General features: G+C 41.8%; 1 protein-coding gene across 10 annotated transcripts in view; it reads left to right on the plus strand.

The window, feature by feature from the left end:
- ndst2a (N-deacetylase/N-sulfotransferase (heparan glucosaminyl) 2a) overlaps positions 1 to 18087 on the plus strand; it is a 139192-nt gene that overhangs the window by 59496 nt on the left and 61609 nt on the right. For 6 of the 10 annotated variants that reach the window (XM_017463574.3, XM_017463569.3, XM_017463568.3 and 3 more), the window contains one exon: positions 4203 to 4306. The exons of 3 other annotated variants lie outside the window; for them this stretch is intronic. The gene's annotated coding sequence lies outside the window, so the exon portion shown is untranslated. Of the gene's footprint in view, positions 1 to 4202; positions 4307 to 13021; positions 13334 to 18087 lie in introns of those variants that run through there. One more of the 10 variants, XM_017463573.3, reaches the window with a different exon arrangement.

Here is an 18087-nt window from a genome sequence, read left to right on the forward strand (position 1 = left end):
TTTGTTCCTTCTACCCGAGTGTGACGTACGTGTGACTCGCTAGTCCTCATATCTCACTCAGTCTCTCGTACTCAGCCACTGTCTCTCACTTGTTCTGCTTTATTGTCTCCATATGGTTGTGCTCTAATAAGCCACGCTTGTCTACACGAGTGAAGCCCATCGGGGCCATCTGTCCCACGCAGCTAATGGCTTAAGTGAATTAGACCATCTCTACACGGTCCCCGAACAGAGCTCATGATGCCGATCACCTCCATTGATCCGATTGATCAAGGCATGCTGAAAGCACTGTAGTGTAGCCAGCGTGCCTTCCTGTGTGATTCCTCAGATAATTCATCCTGAGGGAGAACCGAGGAAGTGGAGGCTAGCCGCCTCTCAGCATTGCACAGATGGGCAACCTGACGATATAGTCACTATTGTAAATCTGTGTGAATGTAAGTGTGGTGAGAATGGATTAAAAACAGAGGTGGAGAAAATGAACTCGTTTGGAACAGATGGGATGTATTTGAAATTTAATAATTGCCTCTGGAAAATGATTAGCTTTTAAAGAGCTTGGTTTTAGTAGGGTTTTTTTTTCTTACTCTAAATTGTAGTAAGCCAAGTCTAATCCTAAACAATACACCATATGAGTCCCAGTGAATCTCTTGTTGCTATGGAAATGATGAGGCATTTGAAGGAGCAGATTTATATATATATATATATATATATATATATATATATATATATATATATATATATATATAGAGAGAGAGAGAGAGAGAGAGAGAGAGAGAGAGAGAGAGAGAGAGCGAAAGAGAGAGCGCTGTAATTTGCTTTGCACATTGTAGCCGTGGTGTTAAAACAAACTCATCAATACCTTTTAACCAATCACATTCAAGAATTCATCAGGGCTATGGTATAAGCTGCTGGAGTTTTTGCATTTAAAACTGATCTGCACTTAGACTGGTTTTAGTGAGGCCACAGTAATGCATTACTTAATGAAGTAATGTGTTGCAGAGCAGTGTGGACTTGACTAAAACTCCTCAAATGAATCTTTACTTTAGTCCACATCTATGCCTGTTTAAAAAAAAATGCTTAAAATGGCTGATCCAGTAATGGGGTCATTTATCCTGGGCTTATTCCATCGGATTTGTGCAGGACATAACTTATTTAAACACATTAATTTAAATAGCTTTTCAAGAAAAAAAAAAAATTGAATAATTTTTAATTTTCCTGCAGATTTGTTTGTTACCCCTCTCCACTGTTGGTGTAGGTGTTGTGCCTTCTCTACACATGACTTCACTGAAAGCATGAATCTGGGGGAGGTCCTTATGTGGTCTGATCTTCATCCAGATATTTTATGGCTGTCGTAGAGAAGAAACCTGTACTGGGAATTGGCTGAGAGTAAATCAGGAGGAATAAAAATGAGTAAATGACATAAAAAGCATTTAAACCTTTTCTTTCAGCAGCAGATGTTGTCCCGTCACTTACTTGCTGATGAAGTGAGATGGAAGAGGTTTGGTCAGCCTCCAAATAAGGACCCCCCCCCAATCTGAAATGCTAGTGCGTTCAGTGCCCAAAACGCTCTCAGAACGCCCTTCCTGCATAGATGCCAGGCAAATTCATTTTCCTGCCTCTTCTGATTGATTAATTGGTGGCGTTAAGTGGCTGTGTTAATGGCTTTTCTGTATGCTGTCCAGCCTGCTGGCTATAGAGAGGCAGAGCACGCTGAGTGTCTCTGCACTGTGCTTTCTCATGGGAACAGCTGTGTGTTTTGCATACTTCAGCAAAAGCAGAATTTAATGCCTGGTACCCCATGAATGCTTAGCTAGTGTAGGTAAAGTTGTTGCAGTGTCATGGCATATGACTTATTTTATTTATATATATATATTTATATATATACACACACACACACACACACTCTGAATCAAATGTAGTGCCATCAGCTCCTTCATTGCCTGATCAATTTTCTTACCCTAGTGGTTGTTATTCCTTTTATCTCCAGCAGCAGCTCCCTAAAAATGTAGATTTCACAACCCCCTCCACCTGGATGCAAAATCTAAATCCACCTGCACCCCTAAATCCTAAAACAGCAACCTTTTTTTCCCTCTATGCACGGCATGCGATTGTACTGGCTGTGTGCTCTGAACCTGTTGTACACACGTTACATCGCCACCTCTATTGCCACTCCTAGCATGTGCGTACCTTTATCGCACGCAACAGCTGTCAGAAGCGCTGAAGAACAGCATTGCTGACCAGAACTAAACCAAACTATTTGTTTGAGTAAGAAGCTCTGCCCTGGTTAGATTTATTCTATGTTTATTTTTTTGCTCAGCTCTCCTTTCCTTGCATCCAGGCAGTCATGTCAGATTATAATTTCAATCCGATGAATAAACAAAATAAACGAGTTGATGGAAAAGAATAATAACTGTAGGATTTTGTCTTTATTGTAGCGAGGCTGTTGCTGCTGTCTTTTGTCATGTTGCGGATACATGACGTGATTTTCATGTACTTACCACAATTCTGTATATTCTAATTCTAATGTTTTTGGTTTATACAGACCACGTCTCTACACCCTAAGCACCACCTCCTGTGTGGAGAAGCAAGTCTCTGTCATGTCTGTTCCTCAGAAGCAAAGCTGGGCTTTGCAGTACAGTGGCAATGTGTGGTGCCTGGCATTCTGTCAGTCTGTTATAAGCTGCTAACAGTGTCCCTTTCAACACTGCTCTGGTTGTAAACATGTCGGGGCATTTATCCATCTGTGGTCTGGGAAGCTATCTGGTATGTCTGGGATGCACTTGTTATATTGAGTAGCAAGCAGGCTAATTAACCAAGTCTGAATTCTAGCTTTCGAGCTTGACTTGAAAGTTTGCTATTGCAGAGCATGTGCCAATCATAATGAATTTGAGTCCTGGCCCACTGAAGCACTGGCACTTTTGCGGCATGCTAATGGGCCCCCGTGCAGCCATGCTCCTTCCAACGTTGCACTACTGTTAACACTCTAAAGCCAACCCCTTATGATGGATGGAGTCTAACAGACAGCTGGTTGGTGGGACTGCGCAGTGACCTCACCACCATGAATTCAAGATCACTTTCACTCACAGCAGGGTGCGGTGCCATGCAAGCAGCCGCTTTGGGACGTGTACAGAAAGCAGACCTTACTGGATTTTTTGTACTGTATGTGGTACAGGAGTGACGCACCATATGCCTCACGGTACAAAACTGCATCCGTTGACACAACCATTTAGCCTGAATTATTTAACCGATCTCAGCCCCCACCGGTGCTTGCTAAGTAGGTCAAATATCTAAAATCTCCAGGCTTACTGGGTTGTGGCTACCACTGGATGCAGTAGAACAGTTCTTGGATCAGGAAAGGTTTCAGGCCGATAGTGAGGCCTTCAGGATGGTTTAGAAAGGGGAAAAGAACAACGTTAAATGACTTTAACAAACAAGTGATTGCACAACCGACGTGGATGAAGCGGTATTAAAGATTAGTCAAAGCGGAACAATCCACATACCACTGTTAACTATTTGAGGCTGCAGTATTTTGTAGTATTTTAATATGCGTCTTCTTATTTAGTCAAACCCAACTCGTATAACCAACAAAACAACTTGCCTCTGAACATATCTGGATGTATTGGGTTATGGTGTGTGTTCAGCAGACAGACAAATCCAGAGCTGACATTTCCTACGTTTATTTTTGGATTAAGTATCGTGATGAGTAACGAGTTAGAGGTCTTTTTTATGTGGATCTGCGCATAGCCAATTATCTTGACATGCATGATTCAATTCAGACTGAAACATCAGGCGAATGAGCAAATGCCATCCCTATTCATGTGTTCAAACAAGGACACGGAGAAGTAAACTAGGGTTAGATAAGTTACTGATTGTAGGTGTATCTGGTCTTATTATAAGATGGAAACCGGTAGCGTTGGAGAATTTCGTGTTGCTGCATGAGTTGTTTATACTGTAATAGTTTTGTTGACTCGCTGTGCACATTAAGAGGCTATTTGCAGAAGGAGTGAGCTGTGCGGAAAAGTGTTTTAAAGGAACAGGCTGGTATTTGTCTTTAAAAAAAAAAAAAAAAACAAACCACAACAACAATTGAAGAAACACAAGGCACCTAAATCAGGGTTGCTGGGTCTGGTGCAGTGCAGATGTCCTTCTCTGGGTTGTGTGTCATAGAAGAGACTGCATATGAACATTTCTCTCTCTTGTCTTGGCAGGACTGTGCGGGGGCTGGATGTTTGTCACCGTCACCCTCCGTCCGTTCCCTCTCAGATGTCACCACGGAGACGGGAGGAGGCTACAGGGATAGGAGAGACGCGAGGTGTGAGCTGAATCTGTCTTAGTCACTTTGTGCCTCACCGCGTGTGCGTTTGTTTTAGTGTGGGTGGGGTTTTTGTCACACATAATAGACCTAAAGGAAGGGTACATGATGAAACTTTTCAGTCTGTGTTTGTTTGTGAGAAGTGGAAGGGAAAAAAGAAATCATGCGGTGAGAGTTTGCAAGCATGTGGGTGTATGTAAGCTGGCTGTACGTAATGCTGGTGTTGATTGTGAGCTGCTGAAAAGCCGGCCGAGCTGATGTAGGAGGCTCACAGTAACCTGAACTCTGGGAAAGAAAACCTGAAGCTGTGTCGAGTGTCACACACCTCTGTCTGTCTCACACTGGGGGGAAAAAGGAGGAGAGATTGATGGACTTGCTTGCTGTTAACGCCAACAGCGGATTGAAAGACTTCACTGGCACTGGAACATTACATAAAGGGGTGTGGTTCAGGGCTTAATGTGCAGGCGCTGAGTGGAACGATCAGATCAGACTGTGGAGCGCTGCAGTATGAAACATCCAGCTCTCTTTACAATGTCCACGTTAGGACATCAGACTTCTCTTACCAAGAGTCTTGAGATAATGTCCCAGTGTGTAGTGGTATTGGGAGCAGGGGTTTCTATTAAAAAGGGTTCACAAATGGCTGAAACTACAGAAATGCAATACGTGGGAGCCTGTCTTGAGCCCATCATTCGCAGGGATTCCTTCCAGAGAACATTAAACATTACACTGTTTTCTGTGGTTCTTTAGTAATTTAGGATCGTCCAGATAGACACATTGGCCTTTTTGCAGACAAATGCTGCCTCTTGGATTGTAAAGTGACTCCATACTGTCTACAGTGAGGGCCCATTAGAAGATGAAAGAAAAATATGAATCACATGAAACTGAATCACATGTAAATGAATCATACGTAATTGAATCACATGTAAATGAATCACATGAACATGAATAAATAAATTAAAGACAGAAGATGAAAGAAAATAAAAATCACTCAGAAGAGTGTAATCCTAAAGGCTGATTAAAGGGGCTGTTGATCAGTTCCTCCAGGATTCTCACAGAAACTAACGCAAAAACAAACAAACTCCGCAATATTCAGAGGCAGGGACCGACTTTACCATTAGGCAAAGGTCGGCAATTGCCTTGTGCCCCGAGCTACCAAGGCCCCCAAAACTGCATACACTTATTAGCTGCGATTACATGGACAACAATAATCCACTCTTAATCCGATTAAGACCATACTCTAATTAAGGAACCACCATGTAAACAGCAATTTTTACTTACCTTAATCTAATTGAGGTCATAATCGAAGTAAGCAATAATCTAATTAAGACAGGTGGAGTACTCCTGTTTTAAGCGCATTATGGACGTGTAGTAGTGACATGTAAACACCTTAATCACATTATGAACGTCGTGTGGGAGTTTTCACCGCATTTTGTGACCAGGACACGATCACACACGGCAGTTTTACGCTTTACGGTGAACAAGAGAGTTCGGCTGTGTCCCAAATCGCTTACTTTTCCTACTATAGGCCCGTAGTGGGGAAAATACGTGTATCTCGGCTACTACATAGACGGTAACTACGCGATTTGGGACACACCCACGGCTTCAAGCAGTCGTCTATTTGCACGTACAGCATGACACATAATTAACTGCACTTAAAGTGTTCGTTAAAAAAATAAATAAAAACACCCAAAACTGTATACGGTACCATAACGAAGACGAACTGTATGTTGATATGTGAAATTCTGCAGGGACGGCGTGGCGCGGTGACGTAATGACGCGGGCTGTTAATATAATTATATTCCATAACGTGACAGGAGTATTCTAAAAGCGACTCCTGTAAACACCTTAATCACATTATTATCTTACTCAGATTAAGGTCAATAATTAGATTACTGCTGTCCATGTAAACGTAGTCATTGTTAAGGAAGTTTTACTTTTTACTTTTCGCTAATTATGTTTTTCTAAAAATCCATATGCTAAAATGCCATCAGAATGCTTAATTCACGAGTGTCCCAGCCCCCAATTTCTGTATTTTGGGTGTGTTCCCTAAATCATAAAATCTGCCCGTGTTTAGAGGATCTTGCAATTTTTCTAAATTACCTCAGATTTTTCCTCAGGTTTGGGCCATGACTCATGTGACATCATCACAACGCGCATTCAGCCAAAGCCCTCTTCGATTCAGTTGCGTCGAACATGAGTAGAGCTAAAAGGTCTCATTTACCAACAAACATCACTGCGAAACTATTTCGTGCAGTTGAAATTTCTCCAATTCAAGCAGAAAAAGCACAAAAGAATTTCAAATTGCAATGGCAAAAAAAATTAATTGAACTCGACGCAGAAAGTCCCGCTTCACTGCTGCTCACTTCCGGTATAAAGTTTTAGCAGTGCAGCGATTACAGAGTCTTTGAACTGCAGTTTTGTCATCATTCCACACGAGAGATCTTTACACACAGCACGGTATCGATGTGTTTTCCCGCCCTCTTATGATTGACGGGATATAATCGGCCCTGATCATCGGATGTTTTTAAACTATCGGCTGATGGCCCATAGCGGGGGAAAAATAGCTTTCATCGGCTGATACAATGGTGCATCTTTATTGACATCCTTATAACAACCAAGCCACCTGTTTTGTATGAATGATGAATTGATGAATGCTTGGATTAAGACAGTTTGTCTTCTGTTCATTTGAACTTGACCTCTGATACCATAATATGGGGGTAATACACAGCTTTTTTTTTCTTTTTTAAATAAACAGAATAGATAATTTCATTTCTTTTATCAACATTATTTCTGAGAATTCCATCTCATACAGAATTCACTCCTCATCTCATACAGCACAGATATTATCTCTCTCTCTCTCTCTCTCTCACTCATTTTGGGATCCAGTCATCAGTCAATCAGGATGCTGCTTTATGGCAGATTCAAACGATTGGTTAGATCACCAGTGAAAATATAGAAGAGGCAGGGCTTTTGTGCGTTTTCAGTAAAATGAAGTCATCCATGTGCTGCTTTTTGAACTGAACTGGCACTAGTTATTGCTTATTGCCTGCAGCGGCATTCTTATTTAATGTTTCATTTTATGTAAGCGCATGAGGAACCTAATAAACCTCTATAACATTTCCCTAATTGCACGAATATAATCAAGGTTTTTTTTTCTGAAATAATATCGACATACTTTTTCCCCTAGCTGTACCTGCAGTCGTCATCATATCGTAAGAACCAGCATTGCTCGTGCCTAGCAGCAGACACCGAGTGAGAGTACAGGGTGAGCTTTTGTAGTGATTATAAGGAAGACAAACAGTGTTCACATGAAATGTTGGAGCCCAAATCCCTGCTGTAGTCAGTCTCCAAGAGCCAGCTCAAGTGCAATTACAGCCGCTAGCAGTTCAGCTCCAATCGCACAGTCTCTCTGGGGATGCGAGTACAAAGGAACGGTTTTGTCTCTTGATTTCTCGCTCTGCCTTCCTTTCACATCGTGTTCCTGATCTTTTCTGACTCTCCGAGCCCGTTCCTCACTCCGCTTTCTTAGGGATAAGTGAAATGTGGCACCGCATATGTGAGGGTTGTCAGGATAGGCTTACAAAAATGTGACTTCAGTACTGAAGGACACCAGACTGTACTGTCCTGAAGCTAAACACACTACACCTCAAGCAGCGAGTAGGAGCGTCATATTCAGGCACGTACTCGTGCAGCCTTGGTTCATCACTATCTTTAGTTTTTAAACCCCACACTCCTTCAGCTGTTTAAAAATCAGATGATTCATTTATGGAGAAGCAAATTTAGCTCCACAAATCGCTACACAGAAAAAGCTGCTAATCTACACCCAAATTAAACTCTGAATAAAATGCTTAATCGAATCTAAGGAGAGGTTGTGGTGCTTTTCAGCCAGATTTGTAACCCAAGTTGCTTGTGTTTGCTCTTTTGCAGTGGAGGGATTTAAAAAAAAAAAAAAAAAAAAAGAAGAGGAAAAAAAAAAGCATGCTTGTTTTGCTGCGCGTCTTTATCAGCAAGATAAGAAGAATAACGCGAGGGACAGCTGGTCTTTTTTAAAAAGTCGACATGAACTCTATGCGAATTTTGCTCTCGCGCATCCGAGTCAAATCAGCATATTTGATTCTCCTATAGTGAAAATACATCGGATATTAGCGTTGGCCCGTTTTAAATGCAGAATCAAAAGTAGTGAATGTTATCCAGCCATGTTGTAGTATTGAAAAGTTATTGAACTTGCAATACCTACATGTCGAGCATTGATAACCCTGCTTTGGTGGATTGCTCCTCAGATGAAGAGAGACGATAAGAGAGCTCGTGCGAGAGGAGAGAGTGGGTCTTAAAGCCTGCTGCGTGTAAGAGAAACGATGAGACAGTAAACTGAGCTGTACTGGAGAACCTGGGGTTTGTGACGTCAGCTTACATAGTGTGTGCAGGAATGTTTAGGGTCTCTTGCCCCTAGGAAAAGCTGCAAAGTATTTGCACAAAGCGATGCAGGGCAGGATGTGCCGGAAAGTAATGGAGAAAGGGTGTGCGTGTGTGTGTGTGTGTGTGTGTGTGTGTGTGAGGAGAGTGTAATTGAGCAAGTGGGTGAAGGAGCAACATCCAGGAAGGAGGGAGCTGTCTGAGGTTTTGTGGCATGGGCTATACATGAAGACATGAGTAGCTCCAGGGCTGCTGTTAAGGGAACGATGGATTGAGGGCAGAGAACAAAGAGAAGGCATTAGTGTACCCTGAGAGGGAGGGAATTTACATGCTGTTACTTGCTGCTTGCTGTTTCTGTGCTTATTCAGCTTCATTCACACAGCTGACAACAGTGCATTTTGAAAAACACGAGCAAGCAAGGTAATTCTACCCCCGGCTGTGGCAGAACCAAATTCCTTCTGAAGTAGAAGGTTTTCACAGTTACTACTGAATTAACATAAATAGCATACCGTCACTACCAGAAGCCCCTGTATACATTTTTGTTTTTGTTTTTTCTTCCTAGATTTAACTGTGCAGTTTGTTATGCGTGATCATTATAATCTGACTGGTGAGAAGGTGTTGATTAATTTCCTTTACACCACAGGGTGGCTGAGTACTCGGATCTGATTGGTCAGAATGTGTGTTCATTTCGTTTAACAGCACAGTGGAAGGAGTCTCGGTCGTAAGCACTCTCGGGCTTGTTTATGCTTTCCGTTTTCAAGATAAAATGACAGGCTGTGTTTTTTAAGAGAGAGCGAGCGACCAGATGGAAAGAGAGATGTGTTGTCGTTTCTATAGTAACAACTCAATCGCTAAATCTCATAATTTAAGCCTAACAATAAATGGATTTTAAAAGACGTTATTTAACAAAACGCATATAATCGTTGATGATACGGTGAAGATTTCTGTATGTTTATTTAATGTTTATGGAAGGAGTCTGAAGTTTTGTGTTTTGTTTTGGTTTTTTTAAGTTCTCCACCCTAAAAGTCTTCAGGACAAAGGAGTTTGTGGTTTCTTGGTAATATGAGAAGCTGTGGTTTTTGAGGGAAAGACTGTTTATAGCTGCTTGAATCTATGTGACAGGAAATATTTAGTTTTGCTGATATTTGCAGATATTCCACGTCCTAAATCCATGTAAATAATTTGGGCTCTATTAAACTTCTGCGTTCGTGTCTTTGCGAGCACGTCAGGACACTCGCACAGGGTGAAGTGTTCACACTTGCACGTAACATGCGCCATCACGTGACACACACCAGAATTTACTGAATCGCCGCGTAGAGGAGCCGAAAAACAGTTCCGTGTTTCACGGTAGGAATAATAAACAGAAGATAAAAAGATAACACAGACATAATGTGGTTTTGGGGAAAAGAACCCCCATTTGATTCACTCTAAACCAAGTGAATTGTCTGATAGGACTGCACGATAGTGTGTCTCTGTGTGCCACGTTTACCCATGATCCCCCACTTCGTTAACGCCGAAGTATAAATCAGCCCGGAGTCTGCTACACGTCCGGCCACACTACCGCACCCGGTCGTTGATGATTTTCCTGTAACAACACTGCAACACCATCATGTTTTATTCCTGATTAAAATGGACATTAAACGCGAGGCGGTTATTTGCGATAATCATGGTACAGGTCATACTGTAGTGGGTTCATACCGACTCTGTATGAAACTCCTAGCACGGGGATTAAAACAAGTCGAACAGGTCATGATCGAAAGCCCCTGAATCATTAATATCTTAAGGGTTGAGGATTCACTCTTGGTGTCAACATTAAATTGAGTCTCAGTGTGTGCATGTCTGAGTTGATGAGTTTTCTCAGAGAAATGAATCGAATTGTGCGTGAAAGATAGAGTGACGCTACAGAGCTTTTAATCAGATTGCAGCTCCTCACCTGAAGCCTGCAAGTTTTTCTTTTTGTCCATGGTTAGACTGTTTTTATCCATTTCTCACTGCTTTCTCCATGGGTTGATGACCTCTGTGATGTCTCAAGGTTTTTAGTGGTAATTGCAGTCATTCGTTCCGGTTTGGGAAGCGCGGTGGACGAGGTGAATGGCTGAGGATGTGGTTTATGGGACCAGGAGTGAGACAGTGTTGATGAGCAGACAGGGAAGTGTGTTGAGTGTGTGTGGGGGTGTGTAGTTTTCAAAGCTTATTGCTCGTGGGTCATAGTTTTTGTGGATGTGTATGGAAGCATGATGTTTCATGTGTTAATTGTTGTCGTGATCACCATTGCTGAGATTGATTATTATGGCTGAAGCTTGTGATATGCAAATGAACACAAACAAATCGTTTTTTGTGTTCTGTAATCTTTTCTATTCTGGGTGTTTTGATGAATCATGGCAAAAAGCTGTTTATTTTAGTCAAATTAATGCAGGCCATTCTCGAGCTGTTGAATGTATATTTTAAGGCATTCTGTGATCACAGATTTGCGATAATATATTAGTCAATATTAATGATTCATATCACCCGAATTTCATGTTAAAACTAATGATATTTAGAACATTTTTTCATGTAAGCACTACACTGAAATTATAGAGTCTATAAAATGTAATAAAACACAGATAATAAATCTCAAGCAAGAAGCATCGTAAAATAAATACCAAAAATGTGGCACATGTTTGCCTCACACCACCAGGGTTGGGGGTTTGATTCTCACCTCTGCCCCGTGTGCGTGGAGTTTGCATGTTTTCTCCGTGCTTTGGGGCTTCCACCGGTTTCCTCCCCCAGTCCAAAAACATGTGTTATAGGCTGATTGGCATTTCCAAATTGTCCGTAGTGTGTGAATGGGGGTGTGTGTGTGATGGGTTGGCACCCCGTCCAGGATAGGAGAACCGATACTTCGGTACTAAGTCGGCACCAACATTCTTAAAATGTGACTGTACTTATTTTTCTGCATTTCTGTTGGTACCGATTGTAACAAAAGTACCGTGGTTGCAATTCTTCTGGACCTGATGGGGGCAGCAAACAGTCAGTCCACAAGTGATGAAGAAGAGGAACGCCTAAAAGCACACGGGGAAAAACCACAAAAGATTACCTTAGCTTAACAAGTTTAGCTCCGCCCCGACTCGTTGAGAGGAAAAGAGAGGAAAGCTAGTATCGGTTTCCGGTGTGCAACCGATACTATCGCTCAGTTCAAACAAAGCGAGGAAACACCTGGAATTTGGCGAAGCACCTGAAAGACGGGTCCTATGTTATATTTGTTTGAGGCAACTGGCATTGTAGCCGTGAAACCAGCTAACGTTATGCTCCATGTGATGTTAGCGATAGCCAGTTATTTGTTAATGATAACGCATTGCAGTGTTATAAACTACCTCCGAATGGGCCACCATGCATCGCCATTCAGCCCGTGTCCTGTCAGCTAAATGTAGCCTAATGTCACTAATAATTATTCAAATGTTCATGCTTTTAATAAATCTTTTAGGTCTGCCACCATATCAGTGAATTTAAACTAATGCTTGCATTCAGAGTATAAGGGGTGTGTGTGCGCGTGCGTGTATGAGTGCACGTCCACTCATTAGACAGTGTTTGATAACTAACGACCCCCCCCCACCCCCCCCCCCCCCCCCCCCACCTCTCTCTCTGCCAGTATCAGCCAGAGGAGGATGTCCTCCAAGAGAGTTTTTTTATTTTCTTTTTTCTAATTTTATACCACACCGTGGTATGGACTTTATCATGTACTTTTGGTGGTATCGGTACCGACTACTAGATTTTGGTATCATGACATCCCTAGTCCAGGGTGTCCCCCATCTCGTGCCCCGAGTCCCATGGGATAGGCTCCAGGCTCCCTGCGACCCTGTGTAGGATAAGCGATACAGAATATGGATGGATGTGTAGCAGCACATAGTAAAAAAAATAGTGAAACAATCACAAATTACATCTCAACGTATCAATACAAGATAATCGCAGTATACTGTATGATATAACTAAATGGCAAATGGTGCACTTATATAGTGCTTTTATCCAAAACGCTTTACACTGTGTCTCATTCACCCATTTACCCACAGACTCACACACCAGTAGTAGCAGAGCTGCCATGCAAGGCACCAACTTGCCATCAGGAGCAACTTGGGGTTCAGTGTCTTGCCCAAGGACACTTCATCACGTGGGCCGGGAATCGAACCGCCAACCCTACGATTAGTGGACAACCCGCTCTACCACCTGATCCACAACCGCCCTCTAACTAACTAATTATCAGGACACGCCTAGTATCACCCCAGTATACTTTTTAAAATTGGTGTGTAGCCAATTTTATGGTCGTGTTTATTTGCTCAGACAGTGAAATACACTATACTAAATGCAGCATTATGTGTTAAGGCAGTGGGACCTGTCACTGCGCAGAGTACATATTCTGTTTTCAGTCCATTCTTCAGATTGCTAGATCTGCCCCGAAATAACCGGTCTGTTGTGGAAGAAGGAAAGCTTGGAGATCCAAACCAAGAAAGTGAACACACAAATTGTGTACGTGAGGGAGATCTACAGCGTGAGGACAACGAGTGGTGCTGATGCCGAACATCGTCAAGGCCTATATCTGCTGACAACTGCCTCTGAAAGACGATGGGGAGAAGACATGTGGTGAGAATGAATAACCCTGGGCCTGACTGAGATGGACGCTGGGGCTGTGTGTTGGTGTGCGACTGTGTGGCTGGCTATATCTTTTCCTGTCTTTTACTCAGTATGCACTCGGTCCCGTTAATGAGATTTTTACCCGTTTTCCTTTTGTCTTTATGTCTGAAAAGAGCTTAGTTACTCTGCTTTATGAACCAGAAGGGCTTAAAGAACCGGAATAGATTTTGCACTATTAAAATGCAGCACACACTTTGGCGTTAACGTTAGCGAGAGCCGTGGCCGAGGGGCTTTAACAATAGAGCTCTTTTTATGACGGGAGCCACAGGTTTGTGCATTAGTGCACCCATCAGCAGGGGCGCTGACTGATCTCACTCTCATCTGAAAGCGTGTCAGCAGCACGTCAACTAAAGAGTAATGGCTGCTTCATAATGAGAGAACGTGTTGGCCCTATCCCCACTTGATCAGTTTGCCTCTAATTAATGTTAATTTAACGCCAAGAAACTCCTCTGATTCTCTCAATCACTGCCAGGTCTTGCTGTTCCTGTTCTCTTCATGGTCATGAAGCTATTAAAAACGTCTTTATTATGTATGCGGTATGAACCGATCAAGTGCTATTAGAGGTACTGTAGGGTGCCGTGTCAGCGTCAAAGGATCTCGTGCTGGTTAAGTGAATGGACCGCACTCGCAACACTCAATTACTGTCTCACGTAGATTGTGGCCCTTTTTTTTTTTTTTTTTTTTTTTTTTTTTTTTTTTTTCTTTTTTTTTTTTTTTTTTTTGCGAGTCAGGTGAAAGTGAAGCAGAACTCCCTCCTCTGCTCACATGTTGTTATTAATCTTATAGATTATCACCTGAGTGTTTTCATGTTTATTTAATGTGCTGCATAAAAGGCCAAACCAGAGAGAGAAAGAGTGTGGGGTGGGAGGGGGGTGTTTATTAATAAGTGTCTTCAGCTTTGTGTGTGTGTGTTAGGGTGTATCGCCTGTCCAGTTATTTTTAGGAGAATGGTTTTATTCTAGCATTAAAATGGTTTTGCTGATCTCAATTCTTCATTTGCATTCTGAGCAGGTTTTACAGTAGTCTGCAATGTGCCAAGTTATTTTGCTGTCTGTCAGGTAGTCCTGCTAATGTATATACACACACACACACACACGCACGCGCACACACACACACACACACACACACACGCACACACTATCTTTTACTCCGTTCTGCAGTTATGCCTGGAGCTGCATATTAGCCAAGCTGACAAAAATGCCTAAAGCCAAGTGGTCCAAAGTTTGGTTGAAGTATTTCACTCAAGGAAAAGTCAAAATGCAACCAGCACTTTCCAGTAATATTATGCATGAAGTGACTGTGTGTGCGTGTATTGTGTGTACACTTGAAAACACTAAAAATGTTGCCTATTTGACTGGTTGAATCTGACTGCTGGGATTTTCCCCACACAGTGTACTGCCATAGTAATGTCAAGTTTCACAAATAGTCCTGTTTTAGCTAGCTAATTGACTGACTGGCTGTTTTTAAAATTTGACTCATGCTGTCTTATTTGTTTTGAGCCTGATTTGTATTACCACTTAGTGTTTTTAAATTATCCCCCCAGAATTTCTTCATTCGATTAAAATATTGAAACAGTGAAGTACAGAATATAATATCCTGATTGGGAAGGCCACTGAACTCATGGTCATGTTCATGAAACCAGTTTGAGACAAGTTGTGCTTTGTGACACGGTGCATTATCATGCAAGAAGTAGCCGTTTAAGATGGGTAAATTGTAGCCGTAAAGATTAAAATATTGAAACAGTGAAGTACAGAATATAATATTGTACACATTAAAGTAATGTATAGAAAGAAGTCTAAATACCTTGGGCCTGGCAGGAGTCGCAACAGTCAGTATTTTACATGGACAGCAATAATCCGATATTAACCCGATTAAGACAATACTCGGATTAAGAAACTACCATATAAACAGCGATTTTTGATGACCTTAATCCGACTAAAGTCATACTCGAAGTAAACACAAATCGAATTGAGACATGTGGAGTATTCCTAGTTTGGTTGCGTTATTGAAGTGCGTTACAGACATGTACACACCTTAATCACACTGTTAATGTCGTGTGGGAGTTTTCACCGCATTTTGCGGCGGGACACGATCACACACGGCAGTGCTCAACCGTTTGACGGCAAACAAGAGAGCACGGTTTTCTCTTTTTGACCCCCACCCCATCAGTCCTTACTTCGTACTCTCATCCAGCAGCTCTGAGTTTGTCGCAGTAGCTTGAATGAAATGATATGTAATAATGTTGAATGATGAATAATATATATAATAAATGTTGAATGATATGTAATAATTAGATTACTGCTGTCCATGTAAACGTAGTCGGTGAGAGTTCAGTGTATTATGTAGAGTTAGTGGGCTAGCCTTAATGAATTTAGGGAAAGCCCCTTTGTTAACTCCGTGGTCACAGTACACATTGTGTATGTCATAATTACATGATGTGCTTTATAAATCATCCACGTAAACCACCGGCGTCGTCAGAGTCATGATTTCAGAGTGCAGTTTCAGTTGAGACAGCAGATGTTCCGGTAATGGTCATGTACTTCGGATAGAAGTAGATCATATTACAGAAGTGAGTTCACACTAGATTTGTATCACACAATTTGCGATGGCTTCTCTGAAAAGAATGAACAGTGAATCATTCAGCTGTACCTGACTGTATGCCAGTCTTTGACAGTCTGTATTTGTCTGTGTGTCAAGGAAGCTGTAGTGAAAGACAGCCTCTCTTTCTCTCTCTCTCTCTCTCTCTCTCTCTCTCTCTCTCTCTCTCTCTCTCTCTCTCTCTCTCTCTCTCTCTCTTTCTTTCCCTTCCCCACTTACCTCTCACCAATTTCTCGTGTCTCGTTCTCTCTCTCTCTCCTATCAGTTTGAATTATACTCTCTTCTCTAGAATATTTCAATATGTCCAACCCTGAATGTCAAACACATCACACATCTTCTCTCCTCCAGAGTATAGCGTAGGTTTTCATTTTTATAAGCAATATTTAAGCTGTAATAGTGTATGCAGAGGTAAACACATTTTATGGAAATGAATATAAAATGAGTACTACATTTAAATCAAACTAATTAACTCAATTTGATTTGTATAGCACTTTTAACTGTAGACATTTTCTGTAGACGAAGCAGCTTCACAGAATCTGGATATTTATTTAGATCCCTAATTAGCAACCCAGAGGCAATAAAAGTATTGCAAACAAATACTATTCTTTATTTATTATTTAAAAAGTCTGGTAAATTGCAATCATACAAAAGAGTAGGAATCTACACTCACTGGTCACTTTATTAGGAACACCATATTAATACTAGGAAGGACTCCTCTTTGCAGCCTCAATTCTTCATGGCATGGCATTGTGCGATGTGTTGGAAACATTCCTTTGAGATTCTGGTCTGTGTTGACACGATTGGATAATTGCTGCAGATTTGTGACATCCGTGTGAATCTCCCGTTGTACCGCATCTCAAAGGTGCTCGTTTGGATCCTGGTGATTGGGAAGGCCACTGAACTCATGGTCATGTTCATGAACCAGTTTGAGACAAGTTGTGCTTTGTGACACGGTGCATTATCATGCAAGAAGTAGCCGTTTAAGATGGGTAAATTGTAGCCATAAAGAGATGCACATGGTCAGCAACCATACTCAGATAGGCTGTGGCATTCAAACAATGTTCAACTCGTATTAACAGGCCCAGTGTGTGCCAGGAAAACATTCCCCACACCATTACACCACCAACACCAACCTGAACTGTTCTCACAAGGCAGGTTGGGTTCATGGCTTCATGCTGTTGATGCTAAATTCTGACCCTACCATCTGTATCTCGCATCAGAAATCGAGATCAGACCAGGCCGCGTTTTCCCAATCTTCAGCTGTTCAGTGTTCGTTAGCCTGTATCCACTGTAGTCTCAGATTACTGTTCTTGGTTATAGTTTTGCTCAGCTGTGATAGAAATGGCATTTGATATATTTTTTTCATTTTTTTGTCAAATGTCTACCAGTGTGTCATTTATGCCAGCCTGCTGTCCACTCGTTGGAATAATTAAAAACACAAAGGATGGAAAAGACGTCACATGGTGATTTGAAATCATCACATGATCTCTTGCACAGTAGCTTCTCAAGTAGGATTGGAAGCTAAATTTACTTTACGCCTGCAGGGACTTTAAACAGTGTCTGAGTGAATGAGAGGGGATGTGAGTGAGTGAGTGAGTCAGTGAGTCAGTGTGTGCCACAGTGGATAAGTGATAATGGATTTTAGGAAATCTGATCATGAGTCAGCAGAAGATATTATTATTCACTTACAAATCTCCAGGCGGTGAGGATGCAGTTCCCTGTAAATGAGGAGGGACAGGCCAGAATCCTGGAGCCCAGGAGAAAGCTCCCACTGCCAAACCATTTACTGTACTGTTGGGAACATTTAATCGATATATATAATCATAAATGCTAGGTTGTCTTATTTTAAGGCTCCCTGCATGTCCTAATGTCTTTATGGTCTTCCTTTCCAAGAATGTTGCTGAATATGCGTGCCAGAAATACACTTGCTCTGTTGTTCACTTTGTTGGCCCTGGGGTGGTTGTTGTTGTTGTTGTTGTTGTTGTTATCTGGCTTAAACAAGAGCGTTAAAGGAATGGAAAGCTGTACCACATACCTCCACTTTTAAGTTAAGCCCAATATAGCCAACCGTTTGTGGACACCTGATGATCACACCCATATGTGGT

The sequence above is a fragment of the Ictalurus punctatus genome, chromosome 3 (assembly GCF_001660625.3).
Source record: "Ictalurus punctatus breed USDA103 chromosome 3, Coco_2.0, whole genome shotgun sequence".
In the NCBI taxonomy this organism is placed as follows: Eukaryota; Metazoa; Chordata; class Actinopteri; order Siluriformes; family Ictaluridae; genus Ictalurus; species Ictalurus punctatus.